General features: G+C 38.9%; 1 protein-coding gene and 1 long non-coding RNA gene across 2 annotated transcripts in view; both read left to right on the top strand.

The window, feature by feature from the left end:
• The window catches only part of LOC141570044 (ankyrin repeat domain-containing protein 26-like), a 362,013-nt gene that overhangs the window by 160,710 nt on the left and 181,137 nt on the right, over nucleotides 1-20,166 (top strand). The window lies entirely within an intron of this gene.
• LOC141570043 (uncharacterized) lies at nucleotides 8,895-9,360 on the top strand. The gene is made up of 2 exons (XR_012493795.1): nucleotides 8,895-9,013; nucleotides 9,161-9,360. It is a non-coding gene; the product is annotated as an uncharacterized LOC141570043 (long non-coding RNA).

Below are 20,166 nucleotides of genomic sequence, written 5' to 3'. Positions count from 1 at the left end.
TTTTAGTTATTGAGAGTAGATCTTCCTTTATGCTACTAACAATAGTTCAAATAGTAAAAAAACAAAACAAAACAAAAAAAATCCTGTCTACTTATCCCAATACATATTCATTTTGGGATTGGTTTCCATTGATTGTCTTTTTTTGGAGGATGGGTTAAATTGTCCCCTTTCCTCACCAGTTGGCTGAATCTGTATTGTTTCCTGAATATTCTAAAGGTATGGAGACTGAATTCTGTTGTATTCCTAAATTGAGTGCTGATTTTCTAAAAACAAATAGGCAATTATCTGGACTCATAAGCATTATCTCTTTGCTGCAGCTCAAACTTCATTTTGAAATGCTCTGTGTTTGCCCTGTGCATGCATGGTTGAAAGTCAGCCAGAAAACTAGATAATGTTCTACCTAGGGTTTGGGCTCCACCTCTCCAGAGAGCTCTTGTCCTTTTGGAATGTCTCTCTCACTTTCTGGTGACAATGATTATTCCAAATTATGTCCTCCTGTTCTTTAGTACAGAAAAAGTATGAATTTTCCACCAATGATGTACCCTGTCAGTCACGACTCCAGACTACTGCCAGCCTTAAGTCATTAAAAAACAAACAAACAAACAAAAAACAGGAAAATTACCTCATGCCATTCTTTTTTCCAAATTGATTCTCTGCTATAATCTTGCTGCTTTTGTTCACTCTTTGCTACCTCTAGGTGGTTTTAAAAATTTCACCCAATTTTCTAGCTGCTATTTGTGAGAAAACTGGTCTGGCAGGAGCTTCCTGAGCCTGAGTGAAACACGTAGAAAGTGATTTGCATTGTCTTTGGCTGGAGCCACTGATAGTTCATCTCCCCAAACTACATTTTCTCTTAATTTATCAGCTTGGGATTTCCACAACCCTTTGATAATATTAGTTTGGACTATACAGCTATGTGAAGGTCAAACTAGGATTTAATGTCTCACAAAATGTATTTTCTCCCCCAAATCAAAGTCCCTTGCAAATGGCGAGTTCTCTTGAAGTATTTTTGGCCCTAGAGGCATATCTCTAGCACTCTTATTAGTAATTTTATTCCTTAAAAAGTTCCAACATTTTACAAGTATTTATTTGAAGTTTCCACTATTTCGTACGTTTAAGACATTGACTATTCTCTTCTCTCCTCATGTGGGTATTAGAACACCAACCATAACACACATTTCTTCTTTTCATACCAAGGAAGTTATCTTACACCTAGTAGATATTCACTGTCTTTAAGGGACTGAAAGAAATAGAAAAGTGTTATAATAGTTATCAAGGTAACTGCCTCACATACGTGACTTCTTGGTAAGCAAGCAGGAAAGATAGCCCCTGCTTGATGAAGCCACTTAGAAAGTGATGCAATGACTGGTTTAGTGGTATTTTCTGAGTGAACCAGAGCAAAAAAGCTTCTGGATCCATTAGACAGACAAGCCTCAATTACATAGAATTTATGGATCTTGCTAAAAATAATGGACATTTACAATAGCAGAATCACTACCCTATATTTAAGTGACTCTCTGAGATCAAAGAAAAGAGAAGCCAGCATGTCAACCAAATGTATTATAGCTAGTTCATAGGAAAGTGATAATATTACTTACTGCATATTTTGATTTTGTTTAACGAGAATTGAAATATATTTTTAATGTAATAATAAAAAAATTTGGAAACATCAATTGATGTAAAATCGTTTGCAAATTAAAATCCCTATAAGAAAATATTGTAACATTAAGAAAGTTGTTCTAAGACAATGACTCATGAAAGAATGGTAAGTGCCATATGCTTACATTTCAAGAAAATCTTAGTGGTTTGGAACATTATTTTTATTACTGGTTTAGTGGTATTTTTAAAAATCTAAATATGTAATTAAAATGGCTAAAAGAAAAGCATTAAAACAATAAACAGTTAGGCATTTATTGTGAACGAGCTATATTTGGATAAAATGCCTATGAGCCTATTCTTTTCTTTTTTTCCCCCCTTCTTCCGCCTTCCTGCCCACACTCCGGTTCAAGGCGTTGTTTCTCAGTCTAGTTGTGTAGGATACAGCTCCCTGGCCCATGCTGGTGTTATGAGCCTTGCGCTCCCCCTGGCTGAGGCGGTGGGTCCCCAGTCATCGGTCAGCCGCTCTCGGCGGCTCATGGCAGCCGAGAGCTGCCGGCCACTCACGCTGGCCACCGGCTACTCCTGGCAGCACACCGTAGCCCACAGCAGCACAGCAACTCGTGGAGCACACAGCAGCCCTCAGCAGCCCTGCTCCAGAGACAGCCGTTGTTCACAATCTTAGCTGTAGAGGGCACAGCTCACTGGCCCCTGTGGGAATCGAACCGGAGACGTCGGCGTTGGGTGCATGGCGCTCCAACCACCTGAGCCACTGGGCTGGCCCCTATTATTTTCTTATAAACTGTAGGTAGTACCAGCACTCATTCGTGATTCATGTTTTCTTAATAATATTGTATTCTTTATTGAATTCTTTATTCTCTGTGGCATTAAGAACTCAGGTTCGGCCTCTGGCTATTAAGGAAAAAAGCAACTAGAAAAATATCTGTATACTCTTAGAGAAATCCCTTAAACTATTTTAAACTTCATGGAAGTTCAGATAATCAGGAGATGTATTTATTATTAATGTTATTTTCCAAACCAAAGCCTAATAAAAAATAAAATGAACAGATGGCCTCTTGAAGCCTGGTTGTGTAACTCTGAGTATCTTATTTACAATCTCCCTTTTGTAATTTGTAATACAGGAATCCTTTCTACTGACTTCGTCAAAAGACTGCTGGAAGTAGCAAATTACATAATATGTGTGAAAATATTAGGCACAGTGTCTAGAACACAGTAGTAGATGCTCCAGAAATGTTAGTGTGTGTTTTTTTAGCCCTCTTCCCCATAGTCACAGTTTGTAAATTTTAAATACTTTATTTTTCCAAAGTAAACCATGGAATTCTGTAATACATTTATTCCCCTTTAAGTGGTCCTTAACCACACAGTTGTTTGAACAATGTAGTCTATTAAGATCCATCATAATAACAGGCTGACAAAATACGAATTTGACCTCGTATAGTGAAGTGCACTAGGAAGGAATTCAGAGACACGAAGAGAAGTCCGTTACGAGAGGTAACCCATCCAAGTCATTTGGTTTAAGTGGCATCTGGAAGGAGGAGAGCTTTAGCTCCTGTCACTCGCCTAGTAAATAGCTTATCTGAGGGATAAACTACCCTTACGAGACCAGGAGTAGCTCACTCTACCTGTAATCAATAGAGCCACAGTGAGGACTGCCCCAAATGTAGCTTTCCCAAGATTAAGAATGGAGAGTGCTTCTTTAGTACATTTAATTAAGGACTTCACATTTAAGGCTGTTTTCTCTGGTTCTGATCAACTAAAAAAAGGAACTTATTTATCAGTTGGAAAAGAGATGGCCATTGGAAGTCGGGGGATGACAGAGTAAAGACCTTTGAAAATCTTTTGCCCTATAAAAATTATGGGAACATTGGCTAAAATGATCAGACTTTCTCAGATTTTAGGAAATTAACCACAGACAACAACCCAGGGAGCGTTTCTTCAAGAAAAACTGTTTGTTCTCCATCAGGACAGCAAGTTTTGTGGCGCTTTAACTTCCTTTTCTCATCTCCCTTCCTGCCCTCCCAGCTCTGTGGTTGCCTTGGAAACAACATGCGATCTTGGGGGAAACCAGCAGCCTGGCAGCCATGGCATGGGCCCAATTCCCAGAGAACTGTCATTATTTTAATTGTCTGTGGTTCCCAGAAGACCCCACTTATCCGCCTTGTCTCTGTTTGACCTGACTCAGAGCTCACCCAGAACAAAAGCCTTTTTTCAGGACATTTGTTGAAATCAATCAGTGGCAATCTTTTAATATTCCAATGGCCCTAAGTGGTGAGTAACAGTAGGGCAAATAATAACCAAACTAAAAAAGTTAAAGGGAAAAGCTGGAGGAAAAGCTATCTTGAGGGTATTTATGAAGCTCTGACACATACCTGGGAATCTAGCAAGGCACATGTGTGCATAGAGCTGTGCACATGCTCAGAAAGCATTTCTATTTGGCACAAATGGATATCAGCATGCGGAAGAATAGACCTGGACTCCCACCTTACATCACATAAAAAATGAACAAAAAATGCAAACACTAAAACTCTTTAAAAAATTAGATTAAATAGTCATAACCTTGGTATAAGCAATTTCTTTAGATAGAACAACAAAAGTACTAGCAACAAAAGGAAAAAATAGATAAAAAGAAATTCATTAAAAATGGAAAATGTACATCAAAGGACACTATCGAGAGAGTGAAAAGACATAGGATGTGAAAAAATATTTGGATATCATCTATCTCATAAAAGGATTTGTGTTCTGGGTGTTAAAAACCTGCAACTCAACAACAAAAAGACAAATAATAAAAATAGACAAATGATTTTAATAAACATTTCTCCATGGAAGATATATAAGTGGTCAGTAAAACACATGAAAAGACGCTCAAAGTCATTAGTCATTAGGAAAATTCTATCAAAATCTCAGTGAGATCCCACTTCACACCCAATAGGATAGCTCTAATAAAAAGGACCTGCAATAACAAGTGCTCATGAGGTGAAAAAATCATGGCCCTTAGACATTGTTGATGACAATGTAAAATGTTGCGGTCACTTTAGAAAACAGTCTGGCAGTTAGTCAAATAACTAAAATAGAGTTACCATTTGACCCAGCAATTCCACTCCTAGATAGATACCCAAGAGAAATGAAAATGTATGTTTAAACAAAAATTTGTACATCAATATTCATAGCAGCATTTAAAAATAACCGCCCCAAGTAGAAAGAACCCCCAACAAACTGATGTCCATCAATTAAAGGATGGATAAACAAAACATTTCGTCGCCACATAACAGAACATTTTGTTGCTATAGTCTGGGTATATCCTAAACCATGAAAATATTATGCTAAGAGAAAGAAGCCGGAAACATTAATATAAAGTGTCTAGAAAAGGCAAATCCATAGAGATAGAAACTAGCTTAGTGTTTGCCAGGGCTTAGGGGAAAGGGGAAAGCGGAAGTTACTGCTAATGGGTGTGGGCTTTCTGTGTTTGATATGAAAATATTTGGAAACCACATAGTAGTAGTGAATGTACAACTTTGTGAATATACTGAAAAGCACTAACGTGTACACTTTAAAAATGTGAATTTTAAGGCATGTTTTAACCTCAATTTTTAAAGACATATAAGAAAAAGACACAGCCATGAAATGGAGAAAGACTTTATCACATATGTATATACGAGGTCTGAAAATTCATTTCACAAACTCATTTTAGAAAAAGTGCTACATACCTCATTGCTGAATATCACTACAGTCACCTTTGAAGTACTTCCCTTGGGAAACTATGCACCAATGCCAGCGCCTAGTCCATCCTTTGAAGCAATTTTTGAACTCTTTTCTGGAATGGCCATCAGAGCTGTCATCATATTACCCTTGATGATGTACTGAATGTCATCAAACTGTCTTCCTTTCAATATTTCCTTTATTTTCGAATAAAGAAAGAAGTCATTGGGTCATTGGGGGGGCAGATCAGGTGAGTAGGGAGGGTGTTCCAATACAGATATTTGTTTACTGGCTAAAAACTCCCTCACAGACAGTGCTGTGTGAGCTGGTGCATTGTCGTGATGCAAGAGCCATGAATTGTTGGAGAAAAGTTCAGGTCGTCTAACTTTTTCACGCAACCTTTTCAGCCCTTCCAAATAGTCAACTTGGTTAACTGTTTGTCCAGTTGGTACAAATTCATGATGAATAATCCCTCTGATATCAAAACAGTTTAGCAATATTGTTGCAACAAGTTCACGAACTTAATTGTCAGGCCTCATATCTCTAGTTTATCACTGGAAATTGACATATCTAGACATACAAATTATTTTTCATAGGAGCAGTACAAACACTATATTTCTAGCAGCCCTAACTTTGTAACAAACCCACAATGACATATATTACGCAGTCGTTTGTTTGAAGGACTCTGATTTAATGAAGCCAGTGGGTCTTTAATGCCAGTAGTCATGAGATCTCACCAGAAGACCGGTAGCCTTAATCATAACAGGATTTGACATATTTGGGTAGTTCTTTATATACTTTTCACATCTCCTCATTTTATCCTTTCAACAACCTTTGCAGTTGTATTCAGGCACTTTTATTCTCATTGTATGCATGAGGAACCCATAAAACAGAGCATTTATGGGTTATATTCAAGACTTCATAATAAATCAATGATGAAGGCAGGACCATTCTCCTGATAGTCATTTTTAAATTATTTCCAAAACACAAAAAAGGGAGAACTCACACAAATAAAAGTATCCATTTTAAACATTTGGTCAGAACATTTCCTACTGGCTCAAAAAAAATCAAACCAATATGTAGTTTCTTTGTAGTGGATGGAATGCTCCTTCAGCTTTATTTAATGCTGTCCTTCTCTGAGTGGTTTGAAGGACCTTTAGCAGCTATTAGTTCTACACTGTGAAACAGAATATTTGTATCATTGCATTGCTCTTTAAAAGATATTTTACTCTGGATAGTTCACAGATTGCAATATGTTAACATGCAGGACGTTATCCTTGTTTATGAAACATACCAAGACAGGTGGAGAAGTCATCATGAATAAAAATAGGTCTATTCCTCACACAGATTCCTGAACAGTGCCATTTACAAACCCACAAGGAAACTGAAATCCCCGGTGAAACCTAACCCAGTGAAGTGACACCCTGTCCTGAAGTGACAAATAGCATATTGACAGGGAAATCTGTTGAATCCTGCAACGTTATCTACACTGGGCTTCTGATAGTTTCTATTGTCACTCATTTTTACTGTGCCGCCTGGATTTACTTGGTTGTGCCATCGGAATCTCTGACTAAGAACTGAATGAGCACAGCTTTGTCTGAGCACTGACTTCTGTAACTGGATCAACTGACATCACCCAGTGAGCAGAGCTGTGTGAAGGGCATGGAAACCCAACCCCACTGAGTCACAAGTGGGGATTCTGCCTGACTCGCAGCTGCCATATGCCCTCCTAAGTGTTTACTTATCACAGTTACTTTGCTCCCTGCCTGTCTTGAGTTATTTTGATTCAGACTGAAAAGAGAAAGAAAGAAAGAAAGAAAAAAAGAAAGAAAGAAAGAAAACAAGGAAGAAAGGAAAGAAGGAAGGAAGGAAGGAAGGAAGGAAGGAAGGAAGGAAAAAAGAAAGAAAGAAAGAAAGAAAACAAGGAAGAAAGGAAAGAAGGAAGGAAGGAAGGAAGGAAGGAAGGAAGGAAGGAAGAAAGGAAGGAAGGAAGGAAGGAAGGAAGGAAGGAAGGAAGATAGAAAAAGAAAGAGAGGTGGAATCCTTTTCGTGGAAAATCAGGATGTTTGGATAGTCATGTGTAGCTTCCCTAGATTGGAAAACCCAGGAAACAAGGACAGAAGTCATAAATGTGAAAGAGGAAGAATGAAAGCCAGGCTAGTTAGGATGATGTGTGGGGTGGTCCATGCCATAACAGTAAAAACATGTTAATGTACGCCATCCTTAAATAGGAAGTGTTCTAAACGATGCCAGGCGATTTCAGTCAAGCTTTTTCTGAAAAAGACTGCTTCAGGTTAACATTAAAAACAAACAAACAAACAAACAAACAAAAAACACAGAGCAGTTTAAGGTTCCCAGAAAAATTGAGGGGACGGCACAGAGATGTCCCTTATGCTCCCTGTACCCACAGCCTCCCCCACTGTTAATGTCCTCACAGATGGTGCGTTTGTGACATCTGAAGAACTCACACCAACACGTCACCCTCACCCAGAGTCCACAGCTGACATGAGGGTCACTTTTGGTGCTGTCCATCATGTGGTTGTGGACAAGTGTGTAATGACTACTACTATGAAAATATAATTAATAGACTTTCCACAGTTTAGCACTTTCTTATTGTAAAACTCCATTTTGTCTGGGTAACAAGTTTTTGTAAGCTATTGTGGCAGTTACAGAAAATGACCAGCATGAACGATATGCATCGCATTTTAATCATGAGATATCCGTATGTGGATTCATGGAGAGGAATGAAAATGAGCTGAAGGGGAGTAAGGCTGGGGGGTGGGGGTGGTTGCCAAGTTGTTCCATAACTCAAACATGATCAGAACTTTTTAACAGACTGGATCCTGACACCATGGGACTCTCCACACCGGCTATTTTGAGAGTACAAACTTCAACTTGCTTCATGGGTTGGAGTTCAAAGGCACCAAAGCACGTTGGCAAACAGAGTGAACACGAGAGATAATCTATGTGTCAGCCAGAAACAGACAAGAGAAATGAGACTGTCTCGCTGGGAATGGACCACTGGCAGGTGGGACTGAGCTGGAGGAAAGGGCACTGGCCACAGCCTGAAGGGGCACTGAAATGTTGGCTCCTTGGGAGCCTGCAGCTCAGAGCTGGAACACAAGTCATCTGGTGGTTTTTGGTGCACTCAGCATGGTTTGTGGCTGATAGGGCTCTCGAGGAGGTGACATGTGGGAGAAGCTCCGGAAGCTGCCTTTGGGAGCCCAGTAGCTGTGTGCCACGGAGCCCTGTGACCCTGCATCTCAGCTCTTCCACATGTACCCCCAAGGCAACTTCTTTCCAAGAAATTAGACTGGAACAAGCCAGCACAGCCACCCCACTGCAGTGTGCTAATGCACTGAGCAGGAGCGAGCCCTGCCACCAGGATGGAGTCCCACAGAAATGACGATCGTGACCTTCTGGTCATGCGTCTCCCTGACATTCACCTTCCGTGAAGTCACTGATGAGGAGCTATTGCACAGTTGTATTCTTGCCTACTTGGTTGCAAACTGCACGTTCCCTCATGTGTCACAGGAGCAGAACCCGGCTGTTCTTCACGTAAAGCAGGTGAGTCACCATCACATGACTTGTGCTCGGTCATTCTTTCCCCTCTGCCATTTGATACCAGATGTGGCTCCTAGACTGACTTGCAGTGATCGCCATGCCTAACCTGGCCCGGCTCGTTCCTGTCTGCTTACAGGTGCTGCCCACCCACGTTCCAGAGGGAGTGGGTGGGAAGGAGGGGGCGCAGACCTAGAGAAGGGAAAGGGGAGTGAGGGAGGAAGCGGGAGATATTGCAGGGGAGAGAGGGAAAGTGTGAGGATCCTTTTCCTTGTTTTCTCCTCAGGATTTCTGGCTCTGTAACTACCATTGGCGACGTGGCTGTTTTAATCCAGTTATGGGGAAGGCCAGGCTGTTTACCACACCTCCTACATTTTCCTTCAAATGCACCTGCAACTGAACTCAGCAGGCCTGGTGGAGACCAGGTCTGAGAAAGGAATTGGCTTCAGTGTCTCACTGACTAAATAAATAGTTTGTGAGGCTGTGGATCTGAGGGCTTCATTACATCAAACCCAGCTGTGAGGAAATGCTGAATTTCATAAACAATAACAAAAAAACCCTCGCATGTATCAACTTCAAAAAAAATTGTAACTTCAAGTAACTTCAAAATGAGGAAAAGCTGTTACCTGCTGTAGAGTTTAAATGCAGATGTTACTCACAGTTTAGGTTCTTTATAAGAACAAACAAACAAACAAAAAAACAAACCCTGACAAACGCAAAATCATTTGTAAAAGTATATATGTGTGTGCATATATTGTATAAATACTATTAATATGTAGTCTATATATGATGTCTGACAATTAGGTTCATGAACTTGCCACTGTGTGCTTACATTGGCAGCACTGTACAAACAGCTCAGTAAGGTTTCATAACCTTGGTATATGAGTGTCTCACAGCTGTGTTCATGTCGACGTGTGGCGGTGTCTTGCTGAATGGCGTTCATTATTGTTTATGCATGGTTTTGTGTGCAGTCACGAGAATGTCTAAGCTTGAATTAGAGCAACTACAAACATTAAACTTCTTGTTAAGCTTTGCAAGAGTGGAAGTGAAATCAGAAAGTTAGTCCAAGTTTATGGCGATAATATCATGAAGAAAATGGCAGTATACAAATGGATTAAACATTTTTCTGAGGGGAGAGAACATATCACTGATGCAGAGAGATGAGAGCAGCCAGTAACGAGGAGAACTGACAAAATTTGTCGAATTATGCATCAAAATCATCAGCTGACTGAGAAGCATAGCAGACCAAGTAAACATCAATAAACAGTTAGGAAAATCTTAACTGAAAATCTTGGCATGAAAAAAGTGTGTGCAAAAATGGTCCTGAAAGAGCTCTTGCATCACAACAATGCACTAGCTCACACAGCACTGTCGGTGAGGGAGTTTTTAGCCAGTAAACAAATAACTGTATTGGAACACCCTCCCTACTCACCTGATCTGGCCCCCAATGACTTCTTTCTTTAGCCAAACATAAGGGAAATATTAAAAGGAAGACATTTTGATGACATTCAGGACATCAAAGGTAATACAACGACAGCTCTGATGGCCATTCCAGAAAAAGAGTTCCAAAATTGCTTTGAAGGGTGGACTAGGTGCTGGCATCGGTGCATAGCTTCCCAAGGGGAGTACTTTGAAGGTGACCCTAGTGATATTCAGCAATGAGGTATGTAGCACTTTTTCTAGGATGAGTTCACTAACTTTATTGTCAGACCTCTTATACATACTATATGTAATATATATATGCTACACTGTGTACTTTACATGTAGAAAAGTACATGTATGTAAATACACATGCAAACATATTAAAGTCTATATACGATAAAAGTATATAGATGTACAAAGAATTAAATATATAAATGTATAAAAGTACATATAGACTAAGAAGTATATATTAATAAATTAATATTATTAATATATTTATATATGCAATATAATATAAATATATTAATGTTAACATTAACAATATATGCTAAATATATACTAATATACTTTTTACTATATACTACATCAATATACGCTACATTAATATATATTATTTTCATATATACTCTTTTATATATAATATAATACGTGCTAATACATTTTTAAAAAACGGAAGGAAATCTAGTTTCCTTTCTATTTGTGTTTCTATGTGTGATGTCCGTATTTGTCCTGGTTTATTTCATTAACTGTGATCAAGATTTCCTTTAATTCTAAATGCACCTTCCTCAGAATGTAGTCTGAGGATCCCTATTCTAAGGTATCTGAGGAGGGAGCTCCAGATTTCTTAGTTTCACCAACTGTCTCTCCAGGAGATGCATGCAGGTTGTGGATAACGGAATACGCACTTACTACAGGTTGACAGCAGGGGGCAGAGGTGTCCACATTTCTCTGATTTGTCAGCTCAGCTTCTTCCTGGCTGGGGAAACCCTTGGGCTCCAGGCATTTACTACACATTTAGAACTTTCAGATGAAGATTTCTTGTCTATTCTCTTACTTTCCAGCCTCAAAACAAATAACATTGTATTATTGTGGAGGTAATACAAATTCCTTAAACAAAATTTGGAAAATACCTAAGGTATAACAGAAACAGAATAAAATAAAAACCACTCAAATTCCCATCATCAAGGAATAAATATTTTAATAATATTTAGCATGATTTGCCTGCATACTTGTTTTTTCATGCATATGCACATATAAAAATATTATATTACACTACAGAATATATACTGTACATACAATAATACATACAAAATTAACTTGTATATATCATAGTCATGTATTATATTGTATATATCATATTCATTCATACGTGTATAGTTTTCAAAAATCCAGATCACTTTGAAATATTCAATTATGAATTCTGTTTCTTTTCTCACTTAAATTATACTTTTTCTGAGTTTAGGTAGTGAATAGACAAGCTTCATTACAAAATATGCCAGGATTAGGCACTTTACAAAAGAGCAGGTGTGGGCTATGTGAAAGAAAGAGAAGGGGTGTCTCTCATTTTCTTTAGCACATCTGGGTCACAGGGACCAAGGTGTGAGTTCATTATAGAATCACGCTTGACCGTGTCCTGTCATTGTTACGTTTTGTCACTAAGAGCTTTAACCTGTTTAAGAATGTCAAACCACATTTTCAAGGCTCAGCATATCTCCATTGTCCATAAGCTCTCATTTTATACATTCTATAATGTATACACTATTCTTACACATTTCTACATTTATATGTTGTACTTATACATTTATACATTATATACATGTAAGTGGTATATATTTTATGCTTTAGAAAGCTCCATCTTAGATTTTCTAGCCTTCTTCAGACTGGTTTTCTGCAGTATTTACCTTCAGTCATTTTAGTTCTCTATTGTGTAACTTGATAGCTCAACTAATATAATCTGTCAGATAGCCAAGATCTAAGAGTCAGATATTAAATCAGGTAAATTTACTCTTTCTCTTAATACATATTTTACGAGGTTCTACTACAATCGAATTCATGGGAAAATGGTAAACAAGACAGACTCTGCCAACTTTCCATCCTTAATCTAACATGTCACTTAGAAAATGATGGCTAAAAAGTGAGTTTTTCTCTATAACTTTTGCATCCATTAAGAACAACTTAGAGTGTTACCAAACCCTAGAGAATTTGCAGCCCCACAGTGAGGCAGGGATGCAGCTGGTCCCAGGGCCACAGCTCACTCCTTGGGCCCATTAATGACTTATGAGGCATCCCCATCATCTGTGGGCCAGTTAAGTTAATTGAAATCAACTCAATTCAGTTAACATCAGGTTATGCTAGAGAATTAGCTCAAGCTTCTTGTGGATTAAAAAAAAAAGATTTGCTTCTCTTTTACTAAGTGTTATTGGAAATTGGATATCCATGTGGAAAACACAGATAATATAAAAAATGAAATTTACTTAATGCTGTCGCATCCAGCGCAACACAGGCAGTGAGCGAACGAGAAGGGGCGGCAAAGGGTTAAGAAAGAAACCGAAATCAAGAAAGTTATGGAACAGAAGGCCAAGGGTCTCACAGCCTCAAAGGACTGAGAGCCCTGAATTGGGCCACCTTGTGGCTTTTGTTAAGCACACACAAGGAAGTAACATTTTCTCCACGGTCTGTGCAGCGGAACTGTAAGTCTCAGGATGTACCTCCCCAAGGGACAAAACCTTTATGCAGAAACTTACTGATATGAATAGATGGAGAACTGATGTTATCACATCATTGAATCTCTTCCCAAGTAGGTTGTGGGAAGGAATGCAGCCACAAAGGCAGAAGCTCTCCTTAGCCGGGGGAAGGTGGAGGTCTATGTCCACCTCTATCAATCCCATGGGTTCTCCTGTTGGTCCCCATGTGGCTACACCTGGCTTAGGTTGTTCCCCCCGTGTGGAATCTTACCCGTCATTGGCTGACCAGCCATCTTTTGGGGGCTGAACAGAGAGACATAAGGTGCAAGCACAAAGGTGAGCAAAGTCCCTGAAAGGATCCGTCTCACAGACTCTCCTTTCTTTAGGGGTAGGTACGAGGGCACAGACAGGTAGGATGCTGCGTGGCAACATAATGCAGAACTAAATTTGGAAAGCAAAAACACTTAATGTAGATTAAAACATTTTTAAAAGTATCTTTATGCACATAAGAGTGAAAATAATTATTTAAACCAAATCATAAGGGAAAAACAAACCTCACAAAGTCATAAAATAAATACATATATACATAAATAGAATTTACTATGTTAAATATTTGACCAAATGTTCCACAGTAAAGATAACAAACCAGAGATGGGAAGAATAAATAAATTTTTTTTAAAATTTTATTTTATTAAATTTATTGGGGTGACAATTGTTAGTAAAATTACATAGATTTCAGGTGTACAATTCTGTATTACATCATCTATAAATCCCATTGTGTGTTCATCACCCAGAGTCAGTTCTCCTTCCATCACCATATATTCAATCCCCCTTACCCTCATCTCCCACCCCCCATCCCCCACCCCCCTTTCCCTTTGGCAACCACTAAACTATTGTCTGTGTCTATGAGTTTCTGTTTCTCATTTGTTTGTCTTGTTCTTTTGTTGTTTTTGGTTTATATACCACATATCAGTGAAATCACATGGTTCTCTGCTTTTTCTGTCTGACTTGTTTCGCTCAGCATTACTCTCTCAAGATCCATCCATGTTGTCACAAATGTTCCTATATCATCTTTTCTTACTGCCGAATAGTATTCCATTGTGTATATATACCACAACTTCTTTATCCATTCATCTATCGAAGGACATTTTGGTTGTTTCCATGTCTTGGCCACCGTAAACAAAGCTGCAATGAACATTGGAGCACACGTGTCTTTATCTCTAAATGTTTTCAGATTTTTGGGTAGATACCCAGGAGAGGGATTGCTGGGTCATATGGCAATTCTATTCGTAATTCTTTGAGGAACCTCCACACTGCCTTCCATAACGGCTGCACCAGTCTGCATTCCCACCAACAGTGTATGAGGGTTCCTTTTCTCCACAGCCTCTCCAACATTTGTTATTATTTGTCTTGTTGATGATAGCCATTCTGACTGGGGTGAGGTGATATCTCATTGTGGTTTTGATTTGCATTTCTCTGATGATTAGTGATGTTGAGCATTTTTCATATGTCTATTTGCCATTTGTATGTCCTCTTTGGAGAAATGTCTCTTCAAGTCCTCTGCCCATTTTTCAATTGGGTTGTTTGTCTTTTTGTTGTTGAGTTGCATGAGTTCCTTGTATATTCTGGATACTAGCCCCTTATCGGAGGCACTGTTTGCAAAAATCTTCTCCCATTCAGTTGGTGGCCTCTTTATTTTGTCAATGGTTTCTTTTGCTGTGCAGAAGCTTTTAAGTTTCATATAGTCCCATTCGTTTATTTTAGCTTTTACTTCCATTGCCTTTGGAGTCAAGTTCATAAAATGCTCTTTGAACCCAAGGTCCATAAGTTTAGTACCTATGTTTTCTTCTATGCAGTTTATTGTGTCAGGTCTTATGCTTAAGTCTTTGATCCATTTTGAATTAACTTTGGTACATGGTGACAAATAGCAGTCCAGTTTCATTCTTTTGCACGTGGCTATCCAATTCTCCCAGCACCATTTATTGAAGAGGCTGTCTTTGCTCCATTGTATGTTTTTAGCTTCTTTGTCAAAAATTATCTGTCCATATTTATGTGGTTTTATTTCTGGGTTCTCAATTCTATTCCATTGGTCTCTGTGTCTGTTTTTCTGCCAATACCATGCTGTTTTGATTATTGTAGCCCTGTAGTACAAGCCAAAGTCAGGAAGTGTGATACCTCCATTATTGTTCTTTTTTCTTAAGATTGCTTTGGCTATTCGGGATCTTTTGTGGTTCCAAACAAATCTGATGATTTTTTGTTCTATTTCTTTAAAATATGCCATTGGGATTTTGATGGGGATTGCATTGAATCTGTATATTGCTTTGGGTAATATGGCCATTTTAACTATGTTGATTCTTCCAATCCATGAGCACGGAATGTCTTTCCATTTCTTTGTGTCTTCTTCAATTTCTTTCAAAAATGTCTTATAGTTTTCAGCATATAGGTCTTTCACATCCTTGGTTAAGTTTATTCCTAGGTATTTTATTCTTTTTGCTGCAATTGCAAAAGGAATTGTTTTTGTATTTCTTTTCTGAGATTTCATTGTTAGTATATAGGAAGGCAATGGACTTTTGTGCGTTGATTTTGTAGCCGGCAACTTTACTGTATTCGTTGATTGTTTCTAATAGCTTTTTGGTGGAGTCTTTAGGGTTTTCTATATATAGCATCATGTCATCTGCAAAGAGTGATAATTTAACTTCTTCATTCCCAATTTGGATGCCTTTTATTTCTTTCTCTTGCCTGATTGCTCTGGCAAGGACTTCCAACACTATGTTGAAAAGCAGAGGTGATAGGGGACAGCCCTGTCGTGTTCCTGAACGTAGAGCAAAGGGCTTCAGTGTTTCTCCATTAATTATGAGATTAGCAGAGGGCTTGTCATATATGGCCTTTATTATGTTAAGGTATTTTCCTTCTATACCCATTTTATTAAGTGTTTTAATCATAAATGGATGTTGTATCTTGTCAAATGCTTTTTCTGCATCAATTGATATAATCATATGATTTTTGTCCTTTATTTTGTTTATGTGATGTATCACATTGATGGATTCTTATGTTGAACCATCCTTGTGCCCCGGGGATGAACCCCACTTGGTCGTGATGAATAATCTTTTTAATGCATTGTTGTATTCGATTTGCTAGAATTTTATTTAGGATTTTTGCATTTGTATTCATCAGAGATATTGGTCTGTAGTTGTTTTTTTGTGTGCTGTCCTTACCAGGTTTTGGTATCAGGGTAATGTTGGCCTCATAAAATGAATTAGGGAGTACTGTCTCTTCTTCAATGTTTTGGAAGAGTTTGTGCAGAATTGGTATTAGATCCTCTTTGAAGGTTTGGTAAAATTCACTAGTGAAGCCATCTGGTCCCTGACTTTTGCTTTTGGGAAGGTTTTGGATGACTGATTCAATTTCGTTACTGGTGATCGGTCTGTTTAGATTTTCCAGTTCTTCATGGTTCAGCCTTGGAAGGCTATATGTTTCTAAGAACTTGTCCATTTCTTCTAGGTTGTTGAATTTGGTGGCATATAGTCCATCATAGTATTCTTGGATGATCCTCTGTATTTCTGTGGTGTCCGTCATAACTTCCCCTTTTACATTTCTGATTTTGTTAATCAGTGTCTTCTCTCTTTTTATCTTAGTAAGTCTAGCCAAGGGTTTGTCAATTTTGTTAATCTTTTCAAAGAACCAGCTCTTTGTCACATTAATTTTTTCTATTGTCTTTTTGTTCTCTATTTCATTTAGTTCTGCTCTAATTTTTGTTATTTCCTTTCTTCTGCTGACCTTGGGTTTTACTTGTTCTTCTTTTTCTAGTTCTTTAAGGTGTAACATGAGGTTATTTATTTGGGAGTTTTCTTGTTTCTTGAGATAGGCCTGTAATGAGATAAATTTCCCTCTTAAAACTGCTTTTGCTGCATCCCAAAAATTTTGGTAGGATGTATTTTCATTGTCATTTGTTTCTATGTATCTTTTGATCTCTCCTCTAATTTCTTCTTTGACCCAGTCCTTCTTTAAAAGTATGTTGTTTAATCTCCATGTATTTGTGTTTTTCCGCTTTCTTTTTACAGTTGATATCCAATTTCAAAGCCTTGTGATCAGAGAATATGCATGGTATGATTTCAATCTTCTTAAATTTGTTGAGACTGATTTTATGTCCCAATATATGGTCTATCCTTGAGAATGTTCCATGTACACTAGAAAAGAATGTATAGTCTGATGTTTTAGGATGAAGTGCTCTATAAATGTCAATTATGTCCATTTCATCTAATGTGTCATTTAGGGCTACTATTTCGTTATTTATTTTCTGTTTGGATGATCTATCCATAGCTGTCAATGATGTATTTAAGTCCCCTAGTATAATTGTGTTTTGGTCAATTTCTCCCTTTAGTTCTGTTAGTAGTTGCTTGGTGTATTTCGGTGCTCCCTGATTGGGGGCATAAATATTGATGACTGTTATGTCTTCTTGTTGTACAGTCCCTTCACCATTATGAAATGTCCATCTTTGTCTCTTGTTATTTTTTTCACCTTGAAGTCTGTTTCATCTGATATCATTATGGCTACACCTGATTTTCTCTGGGTACCGTTTGCTTGGAGTGTCAATTTCCCTTGTTTCACTTTGAGTCTATGCTTGTCCTTGTAGCTGAGATGTGTCTCTTGGAGACAGCATATGGTTGGGTTTAGTTTTTGATCCAATCTGCTACTCTGTGCCTTTTTATTGGTGAGTTCAATCTGTTTACATTTAGGATGATTATTGATATGTGAGGATTTCCTGTCATTCTATCTTTAGTTTTCTGGTAAGGCTGTGTCTCCATTGTTTCTTGCCTTTTTGTTGTTGTCTATTATTTCTGTGTGGTGGTATTCTTTGATATTTCCCTCTGTTTCTTCTTTTATTTCAGTATATATTTCAATTCTGGATTTATTTTGAGTGGTTACCCTTAAGTTTATGTGAAAGAAAGTTTGATATTTAGAGTATTCCATTTTCTTCAGCACGCTTACTTTCTCCATTCCCATATTCCGTTTCAGGCCTTTACTCTCCCCCTTTTTGAGTTTTTGTTGCCACAAATGGTCCCTGTTGATGGTGGTCGAATAGCCTCCTTTAGTATTTCTTGCAGTGCAGGTCGTGTATTAGAAAATTCCCTCAGCTTCTGTATGTCTGGAAAGGTCTTTATTCCTCCTTCATATCTAAAGGATATCTTTGCTGGATATATTATTCTTGGCTCATGGTTTCTCTCTTTCAATAGTTTGAATATTTGGTTCCACTCCTCCTGGCTTGTAGAGTTTCTGCTGAAAAATCTGATGATAATCTAATGGGCTTTCCTTTGTAAGTTACCGTCTTCTTTTCCCTGGCTGCCTTGAGGATTCTTTCTTTGTCGTTGATTTTAGACAGCTTCAATACAATGTGCCTTGGAGAAGGCCTGTTGGGATTGAGGTAACTAGGTGTTCTATTTGCTTCTTGGATTCGAGGGTCCAGTTCTGTCCACAAATTTGGGAAGTTCTCATCGACAATTTGTTTGAATATATTCTCTGTTCCTTCTCTCTTTCTTCTCCTTCTGGTATGCCCATTATTCTTATATTGCTCTTTCTGATGGAGTCAGAAAGTTCTTGTAAGTTCTTTCATTTCTTTTAAGTCTCAAGTCTCTTTCTTCTTCTATTTGTGTCATTTCCAGGTTTCTATCTTCGATGTCACTGATTCTTTCCTCCATCTGGTCAACTCTACTACCTAAGCTGGTTATTTCATTCTTAATTTCTTCTATTGAGTTCTTAATCTCCAGAAATTCTATTTGGTTCTTTTTAAGATTTCAATCTCTTTCGTAAAATGCTCATGCTGTTCTTTGATTGAGTTTCTGAGTTCATTTAACTGCCTATCTGTGTTTTCTTGTATCTCGTTGAGTTTTTCAGAACTGCAATCTTGAATTCTCTGTCATTTAAGTCACATATTTCTGTATCTTTAAGTGCCTTCTCTGGAGATTTTTCACTTTCTTTCTGAGCTATCTTGTTGCCTTGGTTATTCATGGCGATTACTGGTTTACTATTTCTCTTCCTAGACATCTACAGGAGTGACTTCTGCAACAGGTTGATAGAAAGCGGTCTTTCTTTTGTTTGCCAGTACTTGTTGGTAGAATGTTTTATTATTTCTCCAACTGCAACTTATTTTTCTTCTCCCACACGGTAGTGCTATGTTTTCTCTGCACTATTCCAACTTCTCACACAATTGGGGGATTCCCTGGGAGACGGGCTTCTCCTCTGTTAATAGTTCGTCTAGGTCACAGGACGCAGTGTCCCGGTGGGTATGCGGAGAGCTTTTGATGTTCCAAAGCTCTTCCAGCTCCTGATTCAGAGCCTGTATGTTTCAGCAGTTCTGTTTACTCCTGCAGGGATCCGCCCAGATAGGTGGGGCCAGGGGCGGGGTGAGTTGTGAGAGGTGTCCCAGAGCAATGGCGGCGACCACCACCACAGCCGGTCCTGCTTCCACAGCTCTCTCCCCTTTGCTGGAACTAGTTGGGCTGTGAATTTGTGTCTGCGGTCCAGAGTTCTCAAAACAGCAAATTTTCTGTTGTTTTGATCTGACACTGCTACTGTTTCGCTTCTAGCACCGGGCAGGTGGGGGCAGGGCGAGCTCTGGGAGGGGAGGGAGGGGGCGGCTAGTCTCAGTGCCTAAGGCTCCGTTCTCTGCTCGGCAATGCGGGCTTAAACCACCGTTTTCAGCCTTTTTCCCTCAGTCTTTTCTCCGAGGTCTCTGCCGTGAGCGTTGGGTTGGGCCGTGTTATATGCTGCCCCCTCAGCCCTGTGGGCCACAAGCGGAGCCCTAGCAGTCCGAGTTCTTCCCTCTCCCGCAGCTGCGGTAGTTCCGGGAAGCAGCGAGCTCGGAGCACTGAGCTGGGTCTGCGTCCTGTGCCTGCGGGGCTCCGTCTCCGTGCACTTGTCCCTTTCCTCCTCCCCCCACTCGCGCGGATCTCCCACCTGTAGGTGATTTCAGTCGGTAGTGGGCCTCTTCGTGTTGCCTGTCTGCTGTGCAGGGAGTCCTTTGTGGAGTTTTTGTTGTTCGATTCGTTGTAAATTCCAGGGGAGCTTTACAGAGGCTCACCTCACGCCGCCATTTTTCTGGAAGTCCAAGAATAAATAATTTGACAATGCATATAATCTATAAAGAATTAGTAATCATACTATTTAAAGGTCTCAAACAAATCACTAA

This window comes from Rhinolophus sinicus, linkage group LG02, assembly GCF_036562045.2.
Source record: "Rhinolophus sinicus isolate RSC01 linkage group LG02, ASM3656204v1, whole genome shotgun sequence".
In the NCBI taxonomy this organism is placed as follows: domain Eukaryota; kingdom Metazoa; phylum Chordata; class Mammalia; order Chiroptera; family Rhinolophidae; genus Rhinolophus; species Rhinolophus sinicus.
The sequence above is the reverse complement of the archived record's forward strand: the minus strand, read 5'-3'. Positions and strand labels throughout refer to the sequence as shown.